Source organism: Puma concolor, chromosome A1, assembly GCF_028749965.1.
Source record: "Puma concolor isolate L17-30 chromosome A1, mPumCon1.1.hap2, whole genome shotgun sequence".
Lineage (NCBI taxonomy): Eukaryota > Metazoa > Chordata > Mammalia > Carnivora > Felidae > Puma > Puma concolor.
Window position 1 is genome coordinate 116,772,044 of NC_141667.1, and position 26,808 is coordinate 116,798,851.

The 26,808-nt window shown below is 40.2% G+C and overlaps 1 long non-coding RNA gene across 1 annotated transcript; it reads left to right on the plus strand.

Annotated features, from left to right (window-relative positions):
* Nucleotides 1-911: 911 nt before the first annotated feature.
* Nucleotides 912-26,368, plus strand: LOC147584383 (uncharacterized). Its single transcript, XR_015249138.1, has 3 exons — nt 912-4,756; nt 20,440-20,514; nt 21,675-26,368. It is a non-coding gene; the product is annotated as an uncharacterized LOC147584383 (long non-coding RNA).
* The last annotated feature ends 440 nt before the right edge of the window (nt 26,369-26,808 follow it).

The window sequence follows — 26,808 nt, forward strand, 5'->3', positions numbered from 1 at the left end:
CCCTTCATCTGTAGAGATCCTTCTGCTGCTCCGCAGATTGATTTCCTGGGTGTTCCAAGTGATCTGACCTCAATACAGCTGTGTCTGAGGGCCAAGAAAAATCCTGGTTCCCTTACTTCTCTGCCATCTTAACTCCTCCAGGGAATCTGAATTCTTAAAATTAACACTCTCCTCTTTTTCATTCAAACTAAAATCTAAACCAGAATTCAAACCCATGTCTTCCATGTAATAACAGCCTTCATGTTCAAATGCAAAAGTTAGATTTCTCTAATTTTAGGCCAACATTAAAAAGTGCATTTTGTTAATATATATCCCATATTCCAGGAAAATGTGTAGATTTATGTTACTTCCTTCTTTTGAGAAAGACGGGTAAAATGGTTTTTGAAAGATGGATGAAGTGGTCTTTTTTAAGCCTAGTAAGGACCCCAACATTTGAGACCAGCAATACTTTCTTTCATGAAAGTTTACTGTCCCATCGATAGACCCATACCTGTATTGATGAGCTGTATTTCTTAAAATTCTTTTATGTAAAAGTCTCATGAAAGTTCTCAAGCATATACAAAAGTAGAGAAAACAGTAAGATAATCCTGCCACATCCCCATCCCCTATATTAATTATAAAACTTATGCTGCATTTGCTTCATCTATCCACTTTTTTCCTTTTCCACTGTAATATTTTATTTTATTTTTTTTTTTAATTTTTTTTTCCAACGTTTTTATTTATTTTTGGGACAGAGAGAGACAGAGCATGAACGGGGGAGGGGCAGAGAGAGAGGGAGACACAGAATCGGAAACAGGCTCCGAACCATCAGCCCAGAGCCCGAGGCGGGGCTCGAACTCACGGACCGCGAGATCGTGACCTGGCTGAAGTCGGACGCTCAACCGACTGCGCCACCCAGGCGCCCCTCCACTGTAATATTTTAAAGCCAATATCAGACATGTGATTTCATCTCCACAGACATTAATATGCAGTAATTGCCTTTTGAACTTAACATTACTTTTGTTGATGGAGGCAGTCTGAAAAGTTTTTGCTAGCAGAAACTGCTGGTTGAAGACAGGTTAATTAGATTCTGCGTTAAGTTTCTGTATCTCTATGTTAACCTCTTAGAGTGGAATATTCACATTGAGGAGGTGTCTCTATGCTTGGGATCTCCTGCCTCTTTGTGATTTCTTCACAGAAATCTTCTTCACTTCAGTGTGAAGTCTTCTTCAGTTAGAGACATAGGAATCAAAAGCTACACAGCAACTTGAGACCCACGTTTAATCCCTTCTTATCCCTAGTCACCACCCTTGTCTTTGAAAACTTCAGAGACAGAATTTTCTTTTGTCTCTTTTCAGTAATATACTTGAATATTTTAATACATGGAAAAATGACTTGGTATATTTTTGTCCATGTAATGATCAAAGTGAATATGACAATGAATGCAATATTTACTCAATTAAAAAGCAGTGTGGATATTTGCTTTTTGTTTTCTTTAAAAGACTTGATAATTTAGAACTTCTAAAATCCTACAGGAAGCTTATGCTGGATAACTTTGCCTTCTTAAATTTCTTTTCATGAAACTGACACCTTTGGCTTGTTATTTAGCTTGGCTAGAATGTTCTTTGTGTGAGTGTGTATGTCCTGGCTCACACATTAGAACAATGAGATATGAATTCATTCAGATCACATTACAATTAATTTTATACTTTCTCTACTGTCATCTTTGTAAGTTTCCTAATTAAACTTATGTTACTTTTTACTCTGATGTGGTTAACCTCAGTTTCTTGGAATTTAGCTTATTTAGCACACAACCGAGCACATTATAAAACTTAAAAAGGCTTGTGTAGAGAAGTCATCCCTAGAACAGTTCTGGATGAAAACATGGTATGCTCATACTAGGCCAGAAAGAACAAAGAAATGTCCTTTGACATTTGATATCTGTGGGTAATCCAAAATCAGTTTTGTCATCACACCCAAAAAAAATGTATTACAGTAAAGAATAAATTTACCCACAAAAAGGGACTGTGTTAAAGGAAATCAGTCACTTTACTTATATTATGTTTTGCAATCTATATTTTTACTTATTTGTTTCCATAAATAATTGAGTAAACTACCACATTCAGTGCTTTGGAGGAGTCAAAGATGAATAAGATTTCATTCATATTCTAAAAGAACTTTAATCTGGTAAGGAACTATGTGAGTAGTTAACTATAAGGCAAGGGACCATTAGAAAAAACAAAACCCTTTCCAGCTGGGATCCTCAGAGAGGACTGGTAAAGAAAATGTGGGGTAAAGCAGCAAGAATCCGTTTTCAGGTTCCTCCTAATATCTGTCCAAAATGTTATATATTTGATGTATTTTGATACATCATGGGATCATGTAAAATATAATCGCTTTTATTTTGGCAATGATATAGTATTATTATAAGTATTATATTGTTATAAAAGTTAAATATATTCTAAGAAGTTTTATGAAAAGTGTTTAACTGCTTCTGTATACTAATTATTGTTCTCTTTGCATTCTTCTTTAAATGTTTTATTTATTTTTGAGAGAGAGAGAGAGAACATGAGCAGGGGAGGGGCAGAAAGAGAGGGTGACAGAAGATCCGAAGCAGGCCCTGTGTGACAGCAGAGAGCCCAATGGGGGCTCAAACTCCTGAACCATGAGATCATGACCTGAGCTGAAGTCATACACTTAACCGACCAAGCCACCTGACTGTTCTCTTTGCGTTTTTAACACTACATTTTTCACTACTTTGAATCTTGGGACAGCAAAGCACAATTGTTTAATAGGAGAAATAAGTAGTAACATATTAGGCAATACGAACAGAGAGATTCCATAAAATTTTCTCTCCAACTATTAGGATTCAAAATGTCAAATGTCTGAGTTTTTGGATAAAAGCAGAAAATATTGATGCTGTATGTTTCCTTTAGAAAGCACTGCTTTTTAGAATCTGGTGGTGGCAGTTTGTTTTCTTATCCCAATTTGAATGTCAAAAACAAAATCCAAATCTAGTTGACACTTAAACAATAGATTGTTACATTAGTCTGTGATCCAAAGTGAAATGCGCACAAGGCGGCCTGGCTGGCCCCAGTTTCACAGTTGACTGCCGACTTCACTTCAGATTATATAAACACGTATTGCAAAACAGCTCTGACGGGAACCTCATATCCTAAACAGTATTCTCTGAAATGTAATTTGTTGTCTTTTTATATAAAAGAAGAAATTAAGTCAAAATTATTTTGAAGAAAAACAACTCCAGGATTTTGTGTAATTGAATTTCCCAGGAAATGTTATTGCCTAGTAGCACGGACCCCAGGGTAGAAAGAAGCTTGAGTCCCATATTTTGCAGAGCCCAATTTCTCAAGTGACTTGACGTGTGTCAAGGAGCCCTCCTTAGGGCACAAACCTAACCAAAACCTAAAATGATCACCCCTTTTGAACAATAAAGTGTTGTGATCCCTTGCTACCAGAACATTACAAACAGAACATGGCACTTCAGGTAAGTTTAGCCCCGTTTCTGGCAAAGAGCTCCCCGTGTCATAATCTTCCCAAGCCATTTAAGGGCAACGAAGAGCTCTATTTTTCTGCCTTTCCTAAGTAAAATTTCTTTTTTTCCCCCCAATGTCATTTTTGTATGTTTCCTTACTCTTCTGCAAGAGAAAATAAGGATGTCTTTTTAAAAGATTGCAAACTTCTCCATTCTCCTTATTCATCTCAGGCCACAAGGTAAGGATTACGATTGGGATTGGGACTGAAAAGAATATCAAAATCTCCACATATTTCCTCCTTTGGCCCTCTCTTGATCCCAACTGATCCAATTATGTTTGGTCGTAGCAGACACTTACTATACACTTCAATTAATTAATGAGACAGATTCAACATTAATGGACAACAATAAGTTAATTGCTATTTTCTAAAATTTTGTTCTATCATCATCCCTCCTCAAAAAAAAAAATCTGAATTGGTTCAGTCAGATTCGGGATTAGTCCCTCAGTCAATGTTTAAGTACTTGACTGAATGCCAGACCCTGTGCTAAGCATAAAGCATACAGTAGTGAACAAACTGGATGTGGCCCTGGAAGTTTAGCATGTTGCCCACCCTCCTGTGTATGAGGCATCTGGTCATTTTCCCTCCAAAATGCCAGGCATTGACCCTTTCCTGCTGCCCGGTCTGCACTGAATGCTGTGATGTAGCCACATCATCCACGTTTTCAAGAGATGAGTATAGGATAGGTGCGATAAATGCAACTTTATGTTGCATGTTTATCAAGATAACACTTTTTAAGATCCTAGGATAATTATAATCACATAAAATTATGTAAACATGTGGACAAAAACTGGAAGGGTCCAGAGGAGAATGAACATGGGTGACCTGTTGAGGTGACAGCATTTCAGGTAAATCATTTCTATTGTCATTTTATTATTTGCATAACCTATTTTCTTTCTTTTTTTAAAAAAAAGTTTGTTTTTATTTATTTTGAGAGAGATAGAGAGCAAGATGGGAGAGAGGGAGAGAGAGAGGGAAACAGAACCCCAAGCAGGCTCCACACTGCCAGTGCAGAGCCCAATGCGGGACTTGAACCCAAGAAACGCAAAATCATGACCTGAGCCTAAATCAAGAGTCGCCTAAACTACTGAGCCACCCAGCCACCCTGCATAACATGTTTTCTAAAAGGATGTCTAGGAAAAATCATGCAAAAGAAGGCTTGCAGAAATCAAGCTACATTCAACCCATGAAGTTACGAGCAAGCCACAAACAACTTTTGGAACAGGTGAGTGAGATCTTTTATTATAGGGGCAGACCCAGGTTTTGTGGGTCCAGAAAATTTTTAAGGAGATACATGCAAAATTAGGAAGGCAGCCGGGCAAGTGAGCTGTAACTTTAGCTTCTTTAGCTTTTAGTTAAATCATCCACAACTGCTCCAAGAGTGGGGCATTTAGGAGGCTGAAGGAGGTGTAATGAAGAAAAGTTTTATGTACTCCAATATGGGAAACTGAGTTTCTGTTACATTTAAGAACTCTAACTTTTACCAAGTCTGAGCTTTTATTTCTGAGTCAAACAGGATTTAGCAAAATAGCATGGGGTACAAATTCATTAATGGTCAACTTGGGTTCAAAATAGGACGTTTTTATGTTTTAGAGTTTTTACTTGGTGGTGGGTCTTGCAGTGGTATTTTTTGTTGTTATTGTTGTTGCTTTTAATTTTTGCAGAGATAAAGAGTTCAAAGAATGCTGTTCAATTGTCCAATAGCTATTTAATGAATCTTAGGGATGAGGAACTTTTTTTTTTTTTTTAGTTGATTTAGTTTTTGAGAGAGAGAGAGCAGGGGAGGGGCAGAAAGAGAGGGAGAAAGAATCCCAAGCATTCTGACAGTGCAGAGCCCAATGTGGGGCTTGAACCCACGAAACACGAGATGATGACCTAAGGTGAAATGAAAAGTCAGACACTTAACCAACTGAGCCACCCAGGTGCCCAGGAAGAGGAACTTTTTAAGGGCTCTCGATGAAGAAAACATGCTACCAAGAGCAACATTTATTTATTTACTCTACCATGTTCCAAAAAGGATATATTTCTACTAAGGTAAAATCAGTTTTTAAAGATTAACTTGAACATTTTTTAGAAAATAAATTAGAAGTTTATGACACTCCTTATGTACAGGAAACTAAAACAATTCAAATAAATTACTCCTTGGTGCCATATCATAGTTTTTTATTGTATGTAGATGATGCCTAATCCAATGCACTAAACTTTTACTGATTGTCCTAGATTTGGAAATGCAGAGTCAGTCTTCCCAGTGCTGCCAGAATTCTGTATTTAATATGACAGTGATTATGTTCTTCTGTAAAATCATTCAGTGCTCCAATAGAAAAATGGACAAGGGCCTTTGGAGCAGACAGTTCTCAGAAGAAAAACTGCAAATAAACATGAAGAGAAAAAAAGTTCAGGGTCAAACTAGTGATCCATGCTAATGGATAATCTCAAAAACAGTGTAAATGAAAGAAGCCAGCTGCCAAACACAAAATATTGTATGGTTTCATGTATGTGAAATGTCTAGAAAGGGCATTTTATAGGAACAGAAAGCAAAACAATGGTTGCTTGGAAATGGGAGTGGAGGCGGGATTAACCTTAAACAGTATGGGGTTGGCGGGGGGGGGGGGGGGGGGGGGGTGCTTGGGGAGCTCAGTCAGTTAAGCATCAAACCTCAGCTCAGGTGGTAACCTCAAGGCTCATAAGTTCTAGCTCCGCTTAGAGCCTGGAGCCTGCTTTGGATTCTGTGTCCCCCCCTCTCTCTGCCCCTCCCCCACTCACGCTCTCTCTCTCTCTCTCTCTCTCTCTCTCCTTCAAAAATAAATGAACATTAAAAAAAAATTTTTTTTTAGGGGCGCCTGGGTGGCGCAGTCGGTTAAGCGTCCACTTCAGCCAGGTCACGATCTCGCGGTCCGTGACTTCGAGCCCCGCGTCAGGCTCTGGGCTGATGGCTCAGAGCCTGGAGCCTGTTTCCGATTCTGTGTCTCCCTCTCTCTCTGCCCCTCCCCCGTTCATGCTCTGTCTCTCTCTGTCCCAAAAATAAATAAACGTTGAAAAAAAAAATTTTTTTTAAAGAAACAGGTATGGCGGAACTTTCTAGGATGATAAAAATGTTCTTTTAGCCTCTTGAAAACTGAGAACAAACTGAGGGTTGGTGGGGGGGTGGAAGGGAGGGGAGGGTGGGTGATGGGTATTGAGGAGGGCACCTGTTGGAATGAGCACTGGGTGTTGTATGGAAACCAATTTGACAATTTCATAATTAAAAAAATAATTAAAAAATTAAAAAAAGAAAAGAAAAAGAAAAAAGAAAAAAGGGACATCAAATTAAGAGTCAAGTAATAGTGTTAGACTGCATTAATACTTTCTCCAAAAATATAATTGAAGGGCTATTTCTTTTTTTTTAATTTTTTTAATGTTTATTTATTTTTGAGAGAGAGAGACAGACAGACAGACAGAACACAAGCAGGGGAGGGGCAGAGAGAGAGGGAGACACAGAAACTGAGGCAGGCTCCAGGCTCTGAGCTGTCAGCACAGAGCCTGAAGCGGGGCTCGAACTCGAACTGTGACATCAGGACCTGAGCTGAAGTCGGACGCTTAACCAACTGAGCCATCCAGGTGCCTTGAAGGGCTATTTCTAATAAAAAACAAGTAAATTAAAAAAAAAAAAAAAGTAACTGTGTGAAGTTATGTATATGTGAATTAGCTTTGATTATGGTAATTTCACAATGCTGACTGTCAAATCAACACATTTTAAACCCTAAATATGTTCAATTTTAATTTGTCAATTATATCTCAAAGCTGAAACAGAATAAATTTTTTAATTGGTCTCAAAAAAAAAAAGAAATGTTCTTTAAAAAAAATTTTTTTTTAATGTTTATTTATTTTTTGAGAGAGAGATTGACAAAGTGTGAGCAGGGGAGGGGCAGAGAGAGAGAAAGACAAAATCTGAAGCAGGCTTCAGGCTCTGAGCTGTCACCACAGAGCCCGATGCGGGCCTTGAACCCACAAACTGTGAGATCATGACCTGAGCCGAAGTTGGACGCTAAACCAACTGAGCCACCCATGCGCCCCTAGAAATGTTCTAAAAGCAGATTGTGGTAATGGCTACCCAATAATTTCTAAAATCATTGGATTATACTCCTACATTGGTTGAATTTTATGGTATATATTATCCCTCAAAGCTGTTAAAGAAAAAAAGTTCAAAGAAAAGAAAAAGGAAGAAAGAAAAAAAGAAGGAAAGAAAGAAAGAAAGAAAGAAAGAAAGAAAGAAAGAAAGAAAGAAAGAAAGAAAGAAAGAAAGAAAGAAAGAAAGAAGATAAGAGAAATGTAGGGACATCTGGGTGGCTCATTCAGTTAAGCATCAGACTTCAGCTCAGGTCATGATCTCCAGGTTGGGGGTTTGAGCCCCGCGTTGGGCTCTGTGCTGATAGCTCAGAGTCTGGAGCCTGCTTCAGATTCTGTGTCTCCCTCACTCTCTGCCCCTTCCCCACTCATGCTCCCACACGCGCTCTCACTCTCTCTCCCCAAAAATAAATATTTTTTAAAGTAATTTTAAATGCTTTCTACTTGGCAAATACTAAAATAATAGTAATATCCTGACAACAGTGTGGAAAATGGACAGTGAAACACACATGGTAGGTTTATAAGTGGACACAGACTTCCTGTAAGTTATTTGGCAATAGGCACCAAAGCTTCAAAGTGAGCCTTTAACTCACTTCCACAGGTATATCCTAATGAAATAATTGGACAAGTGTTGACATACATACACAGAGATGTTCATCTCTTTATTCTTTGTAGTGGAAAAATTAAAAACAACCTGTTGTCCAACAGTAGGAGATGAATTATGGAATAGCCATCTAACAGAATATTATGTAGCTATTTAAGTGATGATGCAGATATATAAATGTAATGTCAAAAGACATTTATAAATATTAATAGTGATTATAATTCACTGTGTATAGAATTTAAAAAATTTATACATATATAAATATATATGCATTTGTATATCTATAAAGGGCTGGAAGTTTAAAAAATATGAACATTAGTTATCTCTAGATGTTAGGACTACTTGGTGGTTTTTTTTAATTGTCTTTTCTTTATCTGTATTTTCTAAAGTGGTAAAGTAAAATATATCATGTTTTCTGAAAACAGCAATAAAAGCTGTTTCTTAAACAAATATCTTTCATGGGGAGGCTAGGTGGCTCAGTTGACTAAACATCTGACTCTTGATCTCAGCTCAGGTCTTAATCTCAGGGTCATGAGTTTAAGCCCCATGTTGGGCTCTTTACTTGACATGGAGCCTACTTAGTAAATATCTATCAAGGTGCCTGGGTGACTCTGCCGATTCTTGATTTCTGCTCAGGTCATAATCTCATGGTTGATGAGATCAAGTCCTGAGATGGGCACTTGCTTCATGGAGCCTGCTTTGGATTCTCTCTCTCCCTTGCTCTCTGACCCTCCTCTGCTCATCCTCTCTCTCTGTCTCTCTCTGTCAAAACAAATACACTTTTAAAAATAAATTAATTTAAATAAATAAATTAAAATACCTTCACTGCAGTGTCCAGGTATGTTTGATCAAATATCTGAATACCATGGCCTGACCAAGCTGATACACAGTTAACCATCACACTCACCAACCTACAAACCACAGCAGCAGGTAGCACATCATTTCCCCTCCTTTTTCTGCCAGTTTTCCAGGAATTCCCTAAAGCTATGAATATCCAAGGTGCTACTGAACTTGGGTGTTAGGGAAACAAGATGTCATATAATGGCAGAACCAGCAGATAGCATCTCTGAAACCCTGAGGGATGAGGCCCAACTGGAACAGCTTACACAGACCAGGCAGCCCTGGGACCTAGAATGAGGTACATGAATGGATTTCTGGTCAGGCCATTGTTCAAGGCACAGCAGGAACAAAGCAATTCTAACTCCTGTCCATTGGGCTCAGCACCTCCCAGGCCTCAAATGAGCCCAAAAGGCAAACTCGTGGGGTCAAGTTTAGGCAACAAATCTCTCATGGGATGCTCAGAGCCTCTCTGATGACAAGTGAGATTGTTTTCTGCACATTTACTGGTCATTTTGAGGTTTCCTTAAATTGTTTATTATGTAAAAGCCAAGTCTAAATCATCTCAGATATCCTCCTACTCTGAATCCTGATTTGAAGTCTTGGTAAAGGTATATTGTTGTTTTTCTAGGTCCTTTTTAATATAGCTCTCTTGGTTCCTTTGTTTCTCATGACTTTTTGCCTGATAGCTGGAGTATGAGTAATGTTCTATGGTTAATCAGATTTAGCCTGCTGCAGAAATCATTTCAGTTTATCAAGTTAACTCAAGGAGATTCTCTCAAAAAAATGTTAAGGTTTGGAGGGGTTCCAGTGGTTCTCAACCCTGACCTAGTTTACTCGGCTCAGTAAGGCACCCAGAACAGCCAAACCACCTTCTTTAGTACTCCTCAACTGTGTGGAAATTGCTTATTGTTATAGCTCTCTCCCAGCGAATGGGAGGCAGGTAGGAGCACAAAAAACTGAAAACTTGAATAGATTAATTTTTTTAATGTTTATTTATTTATTTTGAGAGAGAAAGAGGGAGCAGGGGAGCGACAGAGAGAGGGTGGGGAGAGAGAAAATTGCAAGCAGGCTCCATGCTCAGCACAGAGCCCAATGCAGAGCTCTATCTCATGACCATGAGATCACAACTGCAAGATCACGACCTGAGCTGATATCAAGAGTAGGACGCTTAACCAACTGAACCATCCACAGACCCCTAGATTAATATATATTTTTTAAAGATTTTTTTTTTTAAGTTTATTTATTTTGAGAGGGAGAAAGAGAAAGCACATGCGAGCAGGACAGGGCAGAGACAGGGAGAGAGAGAATCTCAAGCTGGCTCCACACTGACAGCATGGAGCCTGATGTGGGGCTGGAACTCATGAACATGAGACCATGACCTGAACCGAAATCAAGAGTCAGATGCTTAACAGGCTGAGCAACCCAGCCGCCCCTTAAAGATTTTATTTTTAAGTAATCTCTACACTCAACATGGGGCTTGAACTCACATCCCCACGATCAAGGGTTGCATGCTCCACTGACTGAGCCAGCCAGGCACTGCTTTAATAGATTAATATTAAGATATTCTATACAAATAGGTACAGATCAAATATATTTTATTATTTGAAGGGTGTAACCTACATGGAATCCAGCAACACTTTATTTCAGTCATCCATACCATCTGTGAAACAATCATCAGTAACTACAGATAATAAAATCACTTGTATTATGGATACTGCTTTTTATTGGGTTTTGGTTACCCAAAGGTCCAGAGAGAAAAATAGAATGAAGCACCAACTTTGTCATGTACAGCCATGTAATACAAATAAAAATTTCTGACTTAAAATCTTTTCTCTTTCAAAAAACTATCAGTTTAGTTTATAGGGCACCTGGGTGGCTCAGAATGTTAAGTGTCCAACTTTGGCTCAGGTCAGGATCTCGTGGTTTGTGGGTTTGAGCCCCACGTTGGGCTCTGTGCTGACAGCTCAGAGCCTGGAGCCTGCTGTGGATTCTGTGTCTCCCTCTCTCTCTCTACCCTTCCCCAGCTTGTGCTCTCTGTCTCTCTCTGTCTCTCACTCTCAAAAGTGAATATATAAACATTAAAAAAAAATTTTTAACAAAAAACTATCAGTTTATTCTGAGTAAAATTTAATAGATATTTTATCCTTAGCATGGGCCTCAAAACTGAGAATAATTATAAATCAAGTCAGTTTCAGAATCCTTTTCTTGCGTGCATATGCATTTTTGCACTCTCTCCCTTACTCTCTCTCTTTTTTTTTTTTTTTGGCTTGCTAATCATAAGCCACAACGTAAATGTCTGCAAGAGCCAGGATGCCATGCCACAAAAGATCAGGCTGGCTTCAGAGATTCTACTTATTTTCCCTGCGTAGAGTACAGATGTTTTTTTGTTGAATCGGGACCATAATTTGCATCTGGTAGGACAATGGGCCATACATATTCTCTTCTCCTGTCCACACACAGAGCTGCATTGACAACAGCAAGAGTTGCTCAGAGATAGAGGCAGAATTTGACTCTGCCAGTGCAAAATTCAGCCTGATTTTAAAGAGTAAATGGTCCAGTTAACATTTCATGAAGAGCAAAGCAGCTAGTGTATTTGGAAGTTTCCTTTAAAATTTTTTGAAATTTTCCTTTGAAATTTCCAGCCCAGTGTATGAAGTAATTCCAGACCCTAATGAGCTTCAGAGGCCTTTGGGACTGTAAATAAGAACCAAAATGATTGTCTATATTGGATCCAGGACTTTCTTAGCCAGTGGATAATTTATTGTTATGCTCTATGTCCTGGTTTTCCCTCAGAGATTGATGTGTTCTCTTCTGTTTCCAAAAGGCTTTTCTAGCATTCACCTTTCTTCAAAAGTAACCCTGAAAGATGAGTCAAAAGTTCCATACCTGTTTTCCATGTGGGGAAGACTAGGGCCCAGAAAGCTTAAGCAAATTTTTTACTTGTGCAACAAAGGAACTCTGGGTTCTCAAGTGGTTATGGAAATAAAGTCAAAATGGAAACGAAACTTCTGCTTCCTTAAGTTATCTTTCCTGTTTGTTTAAAATGGAAATCCTTTCATTTTACCAAATTTATCAGTTCCTAGGAGATTGCTCTTTGACTGATGTATATTTGGAATCCCCTCTAATTGGAACCAGGACATCCTAGTCATTCATGAGGAGCCTCTTCTTAAGCCTCTCTTCCCGGATACAAACACAGCCCTTTTCTGGCTGAGCAGATCACTGCTGATAGATTTTACCAGTATTGTACAGAGAGTTTAGAGAATGATTCATTTAATTGCCGGCTCTGCAGTATATTTTCTTTGAAACCCATGCATTCAGGTTTGTTTTTTTTTTTCTTAATAAGACTTTTGATATCTACCTTCAGAGTTTCCTTATTTGCTTTTAGGATCCAAGACGTTTTGATCCTCTGAATTGAGAAATAAAGTAGATTTAACCTTGAGAAGGAGAAAAAGTAGAGGGAGTTATTGGTTTTATGAATTTCAGATTTTTCCAAGGAAAAAAAAACGAAAAAGGGACAATTTTATTTTTTTAAGTCCACAAAGTCTTGAGCTATATGACATACTTCCCTTTTTAGAAGTAAATTATAAGGAATCATAGAGATTTTTTAGTTCAATCTCCCCATCTTACAGATGAAGAAATTAAATTGAAATGAGTGTGATATGTCTTAGAGTTATTTCCATGTCAATATGTACAAATTCATTCTTTTTTTAAAAACCGTGTACCTCTAAGAATGCACCTTAATTTATTTAGCCATTTTTCTTTGGGGATTATTTTTTCTTTGAAGAATATTTTGTTCCAGTTTTTCACTATTAGAAACAATGCTGCAGTGAATAACCTTGTACAATGCGTGAGTATTTTTACCTGATAGATAATCAGAAATGAAGTCAAAATTTTAATAGAAATAGTTCTGTGAAATTGTACCCATGACTGAACATCTTTGCCAACACTGGATGTTATCAGACTTTTAAGTTTTAAAAATCATTTTGGTCTTGAGAAAAAAAACAATAATTTTCATCTTTTACGTTTAGCTCATTAATCTATCTGACATCTATCTGAAATCCATGCCTTCATGTATTTTGTGAGGTAGGGGCCTAACTTAATCATTTTGTCAATATTTAATATGAGAGGAGCAGAGCACCTGAAGCATGTGAAGAGTAAGGATGGCAGCCAAATTTAACCACTACACAATCCACAGCAAAGTAAATGTCTTGCAACCTACCAGATCTGTCCCCTGTGGCCACTTCTGAAGGCTACATAGGGGCCATGTGCTGTTACATCAGAGTTGGATCACGTACGCATTCCAGGATTTAACTATACAGGCTTATAACTTTCAGAGGGCCCAGATACTATGGACTTTAGGACATTTTAAAAGACCTGTAAGTGTAATTTTGCCTACAGTAATTTTTTTCCTTCCATGTCAACAAAAGAACCTAGATTGCCCCATGCCCCGTCCAACAGATACACCTAAGACATGCCTAGAGCAAGCTGCCTTTTGTGTCCCTCACGCACGGTCTCCAAGGATCTTATAAAAATATTCCTTTCAATCACATATATACACATATAGTATGCTTCTGAAAGGACATTGGAAATGCAGTTTTCTCCACTTAATTAGGTTTGGAGCTTTGAAGTTTTCCAATGACTTTTTTTTTTTTAATACCCCTTATGGATTGGTACCTACCTAATCCATAATCAACCTACTGTTTCTCCCCAAGATTTAGAAATCTCAGTAGAGTGCTCTGGGCAGCCACTACCAATTGATGGGAGTTGACACACTGGTGGAGTCAGTTTACCATCTCTGGTCTAAGTTTGTTTATTTATTTATTTATTTATTTATTTATTTATTTATTTATTTGTAATGTTTATTTTTGAGAGAGAGAGAGAGGGTGTGAATGGGGGAAGGGCAGAGAGTGAGGGAGACACAGAATCTGAAGCAGGCTCCAGGTTCTGAGCTGGCAGCACAGAGTCCAATGCGGGGCTCGAACTCACAGACCATGAGATCATGACCCGAGCTGAAGTTGGATGCTTAACCAGCTAAGCCACCCAGATACTCCTAGGTCATTGTTAATAAAAGTCTCATGGTAGTAGTGGGAGATTTTTGTCTTAAGTGTAAACATTTTATTGCCATGATGTCTATCAGTGGCCTTGTCCATAAATGGGAGATGAAGATTACTGGAGGAGGAAAAATAAGATGTGGCTCTTTGGGAAAGAAGGCCCTTCCTTTTTCCTTTAGTGTCTGAGGAATGTCACAGGTCTTCCTACTTTCTATATTGAAGGGAAAAGTCAGTGATATGATTTCGTATCAAGACTTGAGAGGTTGCGGAGGGGGTACAGCAGATGACTTTGGTGCTCACCCACATCCTCTAGCACTACTTGTTATCATAAAAGCAGGTGGCTTCTGTGGCTCTGCCCGAAGACACTGTGGCTACAGGAGCTCATGTGGCTTATGCACAGGGCTGGTGGCAAGTGCTGGGTGATGGCTTCAGGAGCAGAACTCACCCAGCAACAGATGAGAATTGTCCTGCAACACTCCAAGAGGTAGTCTTTGCAGTCTCCTAGGAGTCTCCCAGCTGCCCCAGTGGTAGTGGGCTCATTTATGCTTCCTCTCTATAGGCTGTTTTTCTTCCCTGTCTCAAATCCCCAGTCCAAATAACCTATTTAACCAAAAAAACCTAACAAGATCCCCTTCCAAATAACCTACTCAAACTCCAATTCTTGTATCAGACTCTGCTTCTCGGAGAACCCAAACTAAGGAGGACACATCACCTTGGTAGTGGGGAATGACACAGCCTTTTGAGGACTAATATTAGCTAACAAAATATTATAAGGAACCCCTATTAAGTAATAAAAAATTTTAGTTCTCCACTCTATAAAGAGAAGCAAAGCCTTCTGGGAAGGGCATCTGTTTTTGCAGAAGCAAGGGAGCTACAAAAGGGAGGAGGTGTATCTCAAGGCAGGGAACCCTGTCATACCTGCCGTCCAGCTAAAGCAGGAGCATGCTGGGCTTGCTCAGAGAGCTCCCCAGGGCCCAGGGACAGATGCCAGGCTCAAGCACCAGGAACAGTATCAGAGGCAGCAGTGATAAATAAAATACTATGTTGTGATTTCTCCATTTGAAAATAAGTTTATAAATATATCATTTTTTCCAAAAAAATATGTCACTCATGATTGCCAAATGTCATTTGAGGGAAAGACTGTCACTGTTCTTAAGAACAGATTTTATCCTTTAATTTAAAAAATTGTTAAAATATTCATGAACAACATGATGAAATGATGTGGATAGAAGATACTATTTTTATATAATATTTTTATTTGGCTGAATTAAAAGCTGCCAACCATTTGCCAGTGCCCCTCTTTTTGGGGGTGGGGGGGTGGGGATGGTTCATGAAACCCTAAAATCTGGGAACCACTGATCACAAATCCAATTGGGTGTACATTTTCTGTGATGCAGGGGTTTATACAAACTAGCCATATTGTAAAGCCAGTGTAATGGCTGGTTCTTGGCATCATAGGCCAGCCCAACTAATGAATTTTGGGGTGGTAGCAGAGGTACAGATTTCTCACAGAATGTTTTTCTGGAGCTAACTGGCTACTCCCTCATGCTCAGTGGTTGTCCTTGTGTTCTTCACATGTCTGCCAGGATTTCTCTGTGATGTTCCTAAGCTTTCCCCAAATGGTATAATTGCTTTACTCTACCTGCCTCTCCCTCAGCACCTAGACATAAGGGAGAATAGAGTCTTCTCGTGTCCTCAGTCAATCCCTAATCTCCTAATGCCCCCTTTAGGGGGCTCTCACTTGGAAAAGAACCTGCTTTAATAGTACAGGCTATTTTTATTGTTGATCATATTGCTTTAACTCCAATGAGGTCAGTCACACTACTGGGAGAAGTTATCTGTATCACTCCATTCTTAAAAGGAATTCCCCCAGTAACAAAGTGCCATGGTTTACCTGCATAAAAATGAAATTCAAGCCACTTCTTAATTTTAAATTGATAGAGACCAAAGGTACCATTAATAAGAAATAAGGAACACAACTTTGTACATAAGAGAAGAGGAGAGTGGCTAAGCTAAGGATGTTCTCACAAAAAAAGAAAGGCTGGACAATTTTTTAAAGAGATTGAGACAATTATATAAAAAGAGAATCCCTATCTCCATGGGCTCTGGGGAAATGAATTACATGGGGACAGCCTTTTAAACTGAGTAGGATGGAGGTTGGTAGGGAACATCTTCCTCCCTCTATTGATCCCAGCACGGAAGATCAGAGATATTGCTCTTCAAATTCTTAGATAAACATTCCTGCCCGAGTACTCTTGTTTTCTGTAAATGGTAATTTCATAGTGTATCTCTAGTCTAGGGGGCATTGTGTTTTGGGCAAGAGGGTCAGGAGACCCACCTGACATGGCCATTCTAGAACTAAGATTCCAGGTGTGATAGTTTGCTGGGGCTGCTCTAACAAAGTAGCACAAACTGGGCAGCTTAAACAACAGAAATGTATTATTGTCTCATAGTTGTGGAAGCTAGAAGTCTGAAATCAAAGTGTCAGCAGGATTGTTTCCTCCTGAGGCCATGATCTGTTCACGGCCTCTCTCTTTGGCTTGTAGATGGCCATCTTCCTGTTCACATGCCCTTCTCCCTGAATGTGTCTCTGGGTCCAAATTTCTCCTTCCCCTTAATCCAATATGCCAGGATGCCAGGCATATTGGATTAAGACCCACCCCAGTGACCTCATTTTAACTTATACCTCTGTAAAAACCCTATCTCCAAATAAGGTAACATTCTGAGGTTCTGAGTGTGAATTTTGGGGAGACACAATTCAACCCATCACCAGGCAGCCATTCTGGCTTCAGTTTCTCTGGAGGAGCATTTTGACCTTAATGTTTTTAAGGGCTCTTTCAATCCCAGCTTTCCAAAATTCAGCCCTTAGGAAGCTGCCAAACCTACCCACCCCCCACTAGCCCTTCATTCACAGGACTATAAATATAAGAATTTTCCTGACCCAGGACTGCCAGGAGGGCGGGAAATGAGTGGGGAAATGCTGCAAGGGTGGAGTTTTCCTTTAACCTTTTGTCATTTGCATGAGTTCTGTAATCAGAGCAACACTCAGGGTGTGGTAAACTGTGGGTCCTGACATCCTAAGGCAAATGAGCAGACTCAATGACATTTGTTCTTTTCCAAATCCAGAGGTCTTCTGTGCTCCAACTATAGATGACAAAATAGTTCCAGGAGAGCTGCAGTGTTTTGTTCTCCCTGCCAATTCATTAGCAACAGAACGGTTGCCAGGCTATAATCCAGCCAGGCTGACATCAGCTCCCCAGTAAAAGGACAGAACTTGAGTTGGGTTGTGTGGCCAACAGGGATCAGGAGGGCTCAGCTGTACTGACGCATGGCGAAAGAAAGAAAGAAAGAAAGAAAGAAAGAAAGAAAGAAAGAAAGAAAGAAAGAAGAGAAAGAGGGAGAGAGAAGGAAGGAAGGAAGGAAGGAAGGAAGGAAGGAAGGAAGGAAGGAAGGAAGGACGGAAGGAAGGAAGGAAAGAAGGAAGGAAAAGAAAATAAAAGGACGGAAGGGAAGGAGGGAAAGATGGAGGGAGCGAGGGAAGGAGGAAAGAGAAGAAAGTTGGGAAAGCTTATAGAAATGAAGAGATCACCCACCTTTTTAAAGGAACTTAGACAGGAAGATAGGATGGAGGGAGCACTAGGCATGGTCATAACACAAGTTAGGGTCTTACCAGGATTGTCTTCAGTGAGCATTTAGAAAAATTAGGTTTTGCTTGACCTGTAAATAAAAACCATGAGTTTTAGAAACCTAAACTGAGAGCCTGGGTGTAAAAAGAAACCTATATAAGGAAGCTGAGCTGGACTGTAGTTATGGGAGGCCCAGGAACAGCCCACTTCCTTTCTTTGTGCCTTTTTTATTCATCTCTAAATGTGGGGATGGTAATACAATTGCACTCCTCTCAACTTAAAAATACTTTTCTTCTGAATCACCTGACAAGGCTTTTTTTACCCCTTCACAGTGCTTATAACCATTATGAGATCTTCCAGAGCCATTTTATCAGTCTAGCAGATCTTGCTGGAAGCTTCTAGCACTCCAGATGCTGAGTGCTCTGTCACTGAACGCTCGCTATCCTGCTTGTCTTAATAAAGTGCCAAAACTTTACGTCTAATCTGTGTTTTATTAGGAGCTTCCTGGGCTTTCTTTCCATGGCATTTCTCCATCTCTACTTCTGGACTTTCTTCCCAGCTTTTATGATGTTAGACAGCGAGCTTCGGATGATGCTTTATAGCTGGATATTATAAGTGTGTCCACATCCTACCTTCTGTTTCTACCACATGCAGCAGGGCAGGGGAGGAAAAATAATCATCCTGGTGGCCCCTTTCTCAGCTTCGTGGAGGCAGAACGTGTCCCTGATGGGGTAGGCACGTTTCTGGCTCTGCAGGGGTCGGACAAGAGATGTCTGCATGCAGAAAACTAGGACACCAATGAGCTCATCACAAAAGAAAAGTCTGGAGTTAGGTGGATTGAGAACAAATTATAATACATTCAGCAACTTACTGTGCTTCAACCCCATTTTCCAACCGGGTTATCCTTGATTTAAGTATCCCAAAATGCTATGTTCTGCCATCTCTCCCCATCTATATCCTCAGATGTTGACTCTCAGATCCTCCCAATTAAATTGAACTCTTGAATACTATATGCGGTCCTACTTCTTTAGAAATAATATCCACTTATTTATCCATCCATTCATTTTTTCAACAGCAAGGGTTGGGTATCTCTCATCCACCAAGCACAGTGCTCAATCAAAACCGTAGGAAAGGCTTCCTACCCTGTAGGAACTCCTAGTCCAAGGTGTCCTCCAATCAATGAAGGTTCTGGATTTGGGTTTTCACTTTGACTTTGACTTTTTGAACTTACAGTACGTGTGCTTCCTTTCCAAAGAGGAACTTGGCTTCCTTGCTAATGCAGAGCATGGATATCTGCCAAGTCCTTGTACTCAACCAGACATCCAGTCTCCATTCCTTCTGGTCCTTCCGGTCTCTCTCTGAAGCCCAGCATGATAGTCCCTTTTCCTACAGATTCTGCTTGAGTCCAGAAGTTCTATCCACCTTCTGAAGGTTATACACTAAAGCCTTTGGGCCTATAAAGCCTTTCAGATGTGACTTCTGTAGAAATTCTTCCCTGTTTGTTTCCTCTTGGCCTACCACTAGACTATGACAGAGTTCTAAGACCCCAGCGTATCTGGGAGTTCATCTGTGACAATTAAAAGTGAGATCCAAAAGGGAAAGTCTAGCTGTTTCCCTTCTGAACCAAGCCAGTCTGACTGAACTGTCAGAATAGTGTCTGGTGGCAGCTCCCTGCCAGGCCCTTGGGAGCCCAGGCAAATCTGCCCAGCCCAAATTTCTTGGCCACCCTTACAGTTCTGCCTTCTGCTTGGGGTGGGGGGAAGATGGTCACTGTGCAGTGATGTGCAGAGGAAGATAAGTGGACATTGGGCACAGCTCATACCTAAGAGGCAGTCATATGTATAGGATATTTCTGCCCAAAATGCTGCATGTGCAGCAGTGCAAGGAAGGGAAAAAGGCCATCCTTGTGGTCCCACTGCATCTAATCTGGAGGGGATCACGAGACATCCAAACTGGACATTCTACAAAACAGTCATCCTGGACTCTTCAAAAATACTGACGTCAAGAAAGATGTTTTAAAATGCAAGAGAGCTGTTTTAGATAAAAGAAAGCTAAAGAGACGTGACAACTAAATGCAATGCATGATCCTTGATTGAATCCTGAATTGAAAACAATATAGCCATAAAGGACATTAGTGGGACAATTATGCTATGTGTGTGTGTGTGTGTGTGTGTGTGTGTGTGTGTGTGTGTAGAAAGAGAAAGAAGGGAAAACAAATATGGTAATCTGCTAACAATTAGTAAGTCTAAGTGAAGGGTATGTGGCCATTCGTTGTACTGTCTTCTCAGCTTTGCTGTTGAAATTTTGCAAAATCACAAGTGTAGAATTTGAGTGTAGCCTGATGTGGGGTGAACGACTGTAAGAGGGGAAAAGACGGTTGAGCAGACTTGGCAGGAGCCAGGAGAGGTATGGCAACTCCAGACTGCTTCTGGACCAGATTCCTAGTCCCAGTGAAAATCAGGCAAAATTCTAAGCTGCCAAACTGGCAACAAACATGGGACCTGCAGCTTAGTGCACACCTGGAAGCTTTGGGTCAGCCCTACCATCTGGGGACCAGATGTGGGCGCAGCAGACAAATTCCAGGCCTACTAACAAGCCAAGAACTCCCAATAATGCCACGTGTAGCTTTCAGAGGCTCAGGACTGAGAAATGCTGAATGATCGATGGTTGGCTGTTGTTCCAGAGGCCAGACAGGATCAAGGCCAGCAGGAACTGACACGTCTGCCTGTTGGCCAAGGAGGCCAAAAGCCCGCCTGAGGTGAGGGTTGGGGCTCACCAGGAGCTCATCAGGGAATAAATGGTTCTCTTTTCTCTTAACTGGTTAAATTTTACATTGCCAGATTAAGTTACTGATTAAGCTCACAGATGTCACCCTAATTTCCTTTTTTTCCATATCTTTCTTCTATTCTTTATTTGTAATTCTTGCTAGCTGTCCCTGTACCTCTCCTGGTTTTATGCCATTATGATGTATGGAAAACATTAGAAGACTCTCTACAGTGTCTTAAAATGACTGAGTATAAAGATGCAAAACAACAAATAAAAAGCAAAAAACCAAAACAACAACAACAACAACAATAACAAAAAAAAAACGCCAGCCAAATATCAAAGCTGGTTTTGGACTCAGTAGTGTCCACGTTGTTTCACATGCTGTTTCCAAAAGTCGGGAGCTAAGTGCTAAAGTGACCCAACATTCAAGCCCTCCCTCTAGCTGTGTCATCTTTTGGCATTTCTGTTAAGTTTATGGCCCTTAAAGGAATGGCTGACTTCCTCTTGACTCTCATGTAATCTCAGCTGTCCTGAGCAGAGCTGCTCAAATTCTGGACAGGACCAGCAGTTCAACTGCCCCCTGTGTGAGGCTCCTGAGTTTTCTTCCCCTCTACGTGGAGTTGTACACCATGAGAGGTCAGCCAGGGGTTGGTGGGACAGACCCAGCCAAGGGCTCTGCTGTTTCCACCATGCAGCTCAGCTCAGTCACAAAGCAGCCATGACAAGCAGTGCCAAGACCATCTGTTGGGATCCAGGAATAGATGAATTCCCGGTGTGAGTAAGGAAAACAGCAACAGAGTCTGCTACAAATGTGATTAACACACAGGATCCAGCCAGGCGAAGCCTCCTCCTGAGAAACCATAACATTTGCAGAAGTAGAGTTAAGCAAACCCCAGTGTATTTCACTCTCACTCTCAATCTCTTTCTCTTTCACTCTCTCGTGCTCTTCCTCTCTTTCTTTGAGAAGCAAATCCCTATGTTCAAATATAAATATTAAACAAGAGCCAATATACAAAAGATTTCAAAACTCAGCCAGTCTGATTGGACCTATGTGGCTCCTCCCGTCACCTCAGGATAATTTCAGGATAGTTAGTGCTCCACCAAATCCACAGTGTGAAAACCATTGCTTTGATCTTTCTTCTCCACACACAGAGGGAAGATGGCATCTTCTCCAACCATGCCTTCTTGGGTATTTTACAAACACCTCCCCACCACTCCTTGACCTGTTTTTATGCTTCAGCACATACCAAGAACAGGTGAGATCTGTTATATTTCTTTCTTAGAAGTCTGGAAACTATTCTTTGATGGAAAAAGAGTCTAATGATAACTTACAATTTCTTCAAAAAAGAGCATTAGCCTGAACTTAATGTGTTTCATCCTATTGGAAAAATAGAGGTCTGATCGCATGGTTTCATTTCCATGAGGTTGAAAAGGTAACATTTACGGGAGCATTGGGTCAGTTCAGTCGGTTCAGCATCAGACTTTTGATTTCAGCTCAGGTCATGATCTCACAGTTCATGAGATCGAGCCCCGTGTTGGGCTCTGCACTGACAGTGCTGAGCCTGCTTAGGATTCTCTCTCTCCCTCTCTCTCTCTGCCCTTCACCCACTCTCCCCTCCTCTCTAAACAAATAAAAAAAAATCTTTAAAAAAAAAGAATAGGTAGCATTTGTGGATTCATCCTTCAGCTTCCTTATGAGATGGGAGAACCCCAAGGTGTGGCTATCCTCACAGGTTCTGTTGTGTTGGCTTTATGTTAACTCAACATCTTTGGATCCAACTGAGGTTGTTCATTTTTGTTTTGTTGTTTTGTTTTGTTTTGTTTTATCATTACACATTGTATTAGCTGCTTACTTTTCCTGCCATTGACCACTAATTACCTTTTCATCTATAACCTCAAATGTCATGAGACAGAACACTGTGGGAAAGTTCACCTCTGAAGCAATGGAAAGTTCCTGAATGTGAGAACAACATAGTAACCTACAATAGGAAAGGCCATTAAACAGCATTATTACATCAGTTATCACAATAGCAAAGACTTCTGAAGTGGAAAAAAAATTATTTTATAGGACTACCTGTCATCCCAAAAGAACAATGTGTTTTTAGTCATTTGTTTCAAAACCATTTGGCTCATTCCTCAGCTACCTAGTTATTTTTTAAATTTTATTTCATTAATGGTTAGACTCTATTGTCCTAAGCCAGACCAGCCAAAATGCTATACACTGTCTTAACATACAGATACTGGTGATCCACATGTATCCTGGTCTTTCCTCACCTCTAGTCCCCATCAGTACCCCTTCTGGAAATCACTAGAAAGCATATCACCTGGGCTCACCAGAAAGTTCATGGGCTACCACCTCTGCCTGCTTCTGCCCTGCCCTTCTTCACTGATGTCAACTGCTTACGTCTTCATTACTCATGCAGTTGTGGGAACTTGTCTCACTGCAATCTCCGGTGTCACCAGCCAACCACCCCCTACAGGCCCATTTCCCCCCTCACCACCCCTGAAACACGGGGCCTTCAGTGTACCAATATGGAGATGAATATGCTGGAGGTCGTGAAGTCTCTCTCCCTTTTGTGTAACATTATTTCTATGAGTAGATTACTGAGGCAGTATTACCTTTCATCCATTGTCTTAGAGCTTCTAGTGAAAACAGTTGTCTTAGTCCATTTGGACTGTTACAACAGAAATACCATAGACTGAGTGGCTTATAAGCAACAGGAATTTATATCTCACAGTTCTGGAGGCTGGAAGTCCAAGATCAAATCATGTTGGGTTCTAGTAAAGGCCCTCCTCTGGGTGGTACACTGCCGTCTTCTCACTGTGTCCTCACATGGCAGAGGGGGCTAGAGAACTCTGTGGGGTTTCTTCTATAATAGCACTAATCCCATTTATGAGGGCTCTACCCTCACAACCTAAGCTGTTTCCATAGGCCCAACCTCCTAATATCATCACACTGGGCTTAAGGATTTCAGCAGAGGAATGTGGGGTGGAAGGGACACAAACATGCAAAGCATAGAAGTGATGATTTCAGATTTTATGCACAGAACTTTCTCTCCTGGGACTGAGTTCTGGATAACCTGGAGGCAAGACTAGGGTTTGGGGAATCCTGTGTATTTGGAGCTATGATTCCCTCTAAAGGCTTAATAAACTTTTTTGCTTGAGTCTCTCTTCCCTTAAGTAAATTATCTTTCCTGAGTTTATTGGCCTCTTTTACAAATCAGCTTCTGGCAGCACAGTCCACTGAACAGGCCCAGACACATCTGAATCCCAGCAGGGGATGGTTTAGGCTTAAGCAGAGGCCACTGCTGCATAACTTTCAAATTTAAATTTACTTCAGGCTCTTTACTGAATATGCTTGCTTTAAAAAAAAAAAAAAAAAAAACAGATAACTCTGGTTACATCAGTCATTCTTTCCTAAGTTAGTCATGGTCTTTTCTTTTGCCTTGTCCTTAGGAGCTCTTAGATGTCAAATGGCAGGTTGGTGAGGTTATTACTGAGTATTTGATTCATACACATTAATCACATGAGTAGAAAGTGTATCATTCCTATTTCTCCAGGTCAGCATTCTGTTTGCCTAAAATAAATTTAATTCAAATGAATCTTCACTAGGATGTGGAGATATTGGAACCCTCATACACTGCTGGTGGGAATGTAAAATGGTGCAGCCACTTTGGAAATCGGTTTGGAGATTCCTCAAATAGTTACACTGAGCAATGTCACGCGACCCATCAATTTCACTCCTAGGTATATAGCTATGAGGATTGAAAACATAGGTATACACAAAAATTTATGCACTAACATTTATAGCAACATCACTCATCATAGCCCCAAAGTAAAAACAACCCAAATGTTTATCAACTGATGAATTTAATAGTGGAAATGGTTGCACAATCTTGTAACTGTACTTAAAAGCACTGAATCACACACCTTAAAGGGGTGAATTTTATGGTATGTTAATTATATCTCAATTTTTTATCTTTTCTACATAGTAAGCATTCAGCACAAAAAGAGCCTGCCTTTTTATTATTATTATTAATTAAAATCCAGTCCAGTCTTTATTCAGATTTCTTTAGTTTCTATCTAATGTCCTTTTTTCTGTTCCAAGAGACTTTTTCTTCAAAAAGTAGGCTATGTTTACAACAAATTGAAGCTTTCTTGTGAAAGGCAAAATCTTTGTAAAGCCCAAGTAGAAAAATGAATGCTTCTTTTATTTATTCATTCAACAAATGTTGAGAACATAGTATGGCAATATGCCAGTCACTGCAGAGATAATGGTGGCCAATGCAGATATATCCCTGCCTGCACAGGGAGATACAGGAAAGTCAATACAATTTGACAGAAGCTGTGCCCATGAAAGCACAGAGCTCTGTGGGGGCACATGGGGGGGAACACCGCTCAGGCCTGAGAAGTCACAGAAATCTCTCTGGAGCCCTTTATTTCTAATAGAGACCTGAAGTTGAGCCAGAGTCAGGGTTGCAAAGAGCAGAGGGAGGAAATGTTCCAGAAAAAGGGAACAACATATGCAAAGTCCTTGAAGTGGGAGAGAACACAGCATATTCTGGGAAAAATTCAGAATGGCTCTTGAAAAAGAGAGCCAATCTAAACATTTGGTGTGAACAAGTCCAGACTATTGTGTTTAGGATTTCAATACATTTGCCAGGGTTCCAACTTGTTCAAACTTTACTCTATGTGTGTTAGAATGCTTTCAACCGCAAGAAACAGATAGTTTGACTCCCACAGGCATAGTGAGTTAGGGCATTTATTATTTCATATGACAGAGAGAATAGAAGTACGGCAGACTTTAGGAGGTGTGTTCAGTGGTTTGATAATTTCACTAGGGACCCAGCTATCTTCTGTCTTTCTCTCTGCTACCCATCCATTTAGCTTCTTTCTAAGGCAAGTTCTCCACCAGGCCACAAGACCTGAGGCAACAGCTTGACTGTCCCCTTTCATTAGGAGAGACATTTACTTTGCTTTTTTCCAGTAAGCCTTTCCCAGCATCTCATTGGCACAAATTCCTGAATAGAGAGCCGGCAGGGGAGTAAGTCATCATGAGTGGGTCAGATTAATTATTTTCAATGGCTTGAATGTTGGGGCATCACGTGACCACAATGGGGGCCCTAAATATAGGTGGGTGCTTTGGATTGGCACTGCTTTTGCCAGCACCTGCCTTGGACCAAGACTATGTCCAAGTTCAACTTCACAGTATGATCAGCAATGTGTTTTTTTTTGTTGTTGCCACAGGTTTTATGAAAACTGGCATTCATACTGACAAACTTCCTAAAAATTATCTTTAAGCCTCTTTCTCTTTCCCCAAATTTCCTCTCCGTACCACTGGCACCACATCTCTTTCCCTCTTTCCACCACATCTTCCTCTCCAGACCTCTTTCAGCCAAACCGATTGTTACCTCTTTTTTCCACTCCTTTTCTTTAAATCATTCAGTGTGCATTTTCCACCCAGCAGAAACCACCCCTCTCCACACGAAGGAACAGACTTTCATGTCACCTACTCTTCCTCCTGCATTCTCCTGAGGGTCTCCATTTCCCCTGCCAGGAATTCAACAGGGATCTAGAAGTTTGTACTATTGTTTCTACACACAAAAATCTGGATCTTGATGGTTGCAAATGCTTTTATATTTTTTTCTTAATGTTTATTTATTTTTGAGAGAGAGAGAAAAGACAGCGAGTGGGGGAGGAACAGAGAGAAAAGGAGTCACAGAATCCAAAGCAGACTCCAGGCTCTGAGCTGTCAGCACAGAGCCTGATGTGGGGCTTGAACTCATGAACCATGAGATCATGACCCGAGCCAAAGTCAGATGCCTAACCAACTGAGCCACCCAGGCGCCCCCCAAATGCTTTTAATCAACAAGCTTATTAATTATCAATCACTATTAAAATTATGCATGGTCACACAGAAATTGTTTTACATGGGAAAAAAATAACTTCAATATGGTTAAAAATACCCAAACTATGAAAAATATAAACTGTGTCCGAAAACAAACAAAAAATTGGGAAATGTTTGTAAAATACGTGACAATTTTCTTAGTGTAGATAATTATTTTTACAAATCACTAAGAAAAAGACGAACATCCCAAGGCAAAAGATATGAGCTGTCAGTTGAAAGAGAGATAACATTTATTTTAATTTTTTCCTATCAGATTGGCAAAGATTTTAAAACTTACTAATCCCCAGTGTTGGCAAGAATATGGAGCAATAAACAGTGTTGATGAGAAGGTCATTGGAACAACTTTCCTGGAAGCCAATATGCATTTGTATCAATATT